Source organism: Notothenia coriiceps, unplaced genomic scaffold, assembly GCF_000735185.1.
Source record: "Notothenia coriiceps isolate Sejong01 unplaced genomic scaffold, NC01 NC01_scaffold00032491, whole genome shotgun sequence".
In the NCBI taxonomy this organism is placed as follows: Eukaryota; Metazoa; Chordata; class Actinopteri; order Perciformes; family Nototheniidae; genus Notothenia; species Notothenia coriiceps.
Genome location: NW_011365192.1, coordinates 1 through 3,123, shown reverse-complemented (window position 1 = coordinate 3,123; position 3,123 = coordinate 1). Strand labels below are relative to the sequence as shown.

Below are 3,123 nucleotides of genomic sequence, written 5' to 3'. Positions count from 1 at the left end.
TATTGATTTAACAATTCATTAAATGTCCCATGTCATGCTTTTCTGGTTATTACCCGTCCCCTTGTGTGTTATGTAGCTTTTTCTGCATGTAAACGGTCTGCAGAGTCACAAACCCTCAAAGTACACTCTGTAGCGAGTAAAACTCTAACACAGAGAAGACCTGTCTATGCTGCCCCAGAACGCCTCGTTGGAGATTTCTCTTGTTCCATTGTTTACTTCTTGGGTATAGTGACGTATTTCGGGTATAGTGACGTAAAGTAATGACATGGACCAATCTGCCGAGCCGTTACGTTTGGACCAATCGGCGGACTTCCTCACACACACACACACACACACACACACACACACACTCGGCGGGACGTTGCGAGGCTCGCTGCTGCCAGGAGCTGGACACAGTGAGGGGAGGAGCTCCAACAAGCCGTTTAGGACAGAGAGTGAATACACATACTATACAGAGATGCTGGATGAGAAACCAATGTGAGTTTGGAAAATTGCACAATATAAATCTATTCTAGTAGACCTCAACAATGGAATTATCATCAGTAGAAATGGCCATGACATGGGACCTTTTTAAGAAAATGATCTCAGGACAATGAAAGCAGTAATTAGTTTGCGGTCCAAATCCAAATTGTCTTTCAATAATCAACAAATGGCTTCAGCTCGTCGCCATGTGTCTCTTCCTATAGCCATGGTATGAAAAAGGTCATGCAAATGTCCCTGGTCATCCCTCTTATCTGTGTGTCCTAACACAAGTGCACTGTTACATCTAACTGGCTCTCTGACTGTTATCAAGTCAGGAGGATGTGAGTGAGGACAGGTTCTACTATTAGTTGGAAATAAGTAATTTCCTGCTTACATATTACAAAGCAGCGGTGGGTCACAATTTGACAAAATCCCCTTTCCACTACCATCATGACACTTCTGTAAGATATTCACTTTTAGGGGCAAAAAGCCAATGTCATTTTCAACCTTATGTCATGTAATGAGCTTGGCTTTTGTTAGACACAACTAAAGGCGTGGAAATGCTTTTGGTTGGGTTGGTTTACTAGTGGAAGTCTACACAATGCACCTTCTGATTCTTCTTATATTGTATTTAACTTTAAGCTGACAACATTTACCAGTTCTAATGTGTGGCAGTTCAACGCTTTTTATTTCTATAATGCTTGCCCACTGCGTTTGGCACAGCCGTGATGCCAGTAAAGACATTTTTCTCACTTGACCATATGCACTGTGTCCCTTTTGACATATTTCCAGAAAAGGCAACCAATGAAAACAACACAACAGACGACTGGGGGATCATTATGGACATCTGTGATAAGATTGGAACGACAGCCAATGGGTAAGCAGGAAACATTTTGTTAACACTATATGTGGAGCTCTTGAGCATTTGAGCAACACTGTGGTTTAAATAGTTCCTTATTTAAGTGCGGTTCCTTCCGATAAAGCGTTACACTTCAAAATAGTCTACACCAGATATCAATATGACCAGTAAAATGTTGCTTAGTCATTATTGTTGAGTTGTATCCTTTTTTCTTGTGTTTCAGACCGAAGGACAGCTTGAGATCCATCATGAAGAGAGTCAACCACAAAGTGCCTCATGTTGCCATGCAGGCCGTCAACGTGAGTACGCCATTAACAAATGACATTAACTGTTTCCCAGCAAGCAGTAACCATTAGGCGCTTTCACACCGCAGTACTTTTCCCACAAAGGTTCATCAGAACTTAGTTCATAAGAACTCTTTGGTTCATGAGAACTCTTTAGTTCATGAGAACTCTTTAGTTCTGATGAACTGAATACAGATCGCATTCACACCGGAATAAGTCCCTGGGGGAGGATTAGGCAAATGAAGCCTTCTTCTTCTTCTTCTTCTTCTTCTTCTTCTTCTTCTTCTTCTTCTTCTTCTTCTTCTTCTGGTTTACTGGCAGGCCGCAAACCACTTCACGGCGTGTACTGCCACCGGAAGTTCCCGACCGGAAGTCCCCGGAGTTGGGGACTGGCTTCAGAGTAAATCTCCAGAACGCCGACACCTCCTCATCTCCACCGCTCCCATGGTTTCTTTTGTGTTGCCATAAGTTAGTCTCTCTCTCGGGCTAATGCTAATGCGAGGATAATAAAATGGCGGCTTCACAAAACTTTTTGGGAGTTTTACGGGGCGTGGTTTGCAATCCGCCCAGCCAATCAGAAATGGGAACCTTTTTCTCCCATGAAAGTCCCCGCTCTCTAGCAGGGGGTAAAAAAGGTTCTGATGAACTCATTTTAGTTCCGGCTCTTTTTGGTGTGAACGCGACATTTCGGAACTAAAGTGGGAAAAGTACTGCGGTGTGAACGCGGCTATGGTAATGATCCACATTACAGCTACCATCAGTATAAGCATCCATTCATTTGTTTCTGCTCAAAACACAGTTCCAAATCCAATGTAAGCATACATATTTGACCTTTAGCTAATAGAACTGGGTAGGGGTAAACTCTCCTAATATTCTGACTTTTAAGTTTGGGAAATGCATTATTTACCAGGGCAATTTAGCTCCAGTTGAGCTGTAATTGACCTAATGTTCTCATTGTTGAAGCTGTACAGGAAAGTGGAAGATTTCATAAAGGGAGAATGATAATGATGTGAGCTGTCTGAGTCATCATGAGCACATACTGTCACATGGCCTGCTCTATAATTAGATCCCTTTGTTCACTCATTCCCTTATCAAAGCTCTATTGTCATTCAAACGTTTTAGAGCAATACCAAACTCACCTGCTATCAATGCCTAATCGGAATAATGTGCAATGTCAGTTTTCCCTGCATAATACAACATGTACCAGCTGTTTTTGTTCTTCCCTTGCAGTTGGTGGGTGCTTGTGTTTCTAACTGCGGCAAAATCTTCCACCTGGAAATCTGCTCGAGGGAGTTTTCCAGTGAAGTACGGAGTGTGCTCGGCAGGGTATGTGAACTTGTTAAATACAAATCCTCAATATCCCTTTTTTATAACCGTATACAGAGGAGGACATAAGTACTTGATCCAGTGTTTCCTCCAGACCAGGGCTGAGGGCGTCCACCCCGAGAGCGGGGGTGTGACGTCACGTGACTTGCATTTTGAATTGAGCCGTCCCTTTATAGATACTATCTCTTTACG

The 3,123-nt window shown here is 42.8% G+C and overlaps 1 long non-coding RNA gene across 1 annotated transcript; it reads left to right on the top strand.

Moving 5' to 3' along the window:
- Positions 1-1,234: 1,234 nt before the first annotated feature.
- LOC104960883 (uncharacterized) lies at positions 1,235-2,926 on the top strand. Its single transcript, XR_800030.1, has 3 exons — positions 1,235-1,339; positions 1,545-1,620; positions 2,836-2,926. It is a non-coding gene; the product is annotated as an uncharacterized lncRNA (long non-coding RNA).
- Positions 2,927-3,123: the final 197 nt, after the last annotated feature.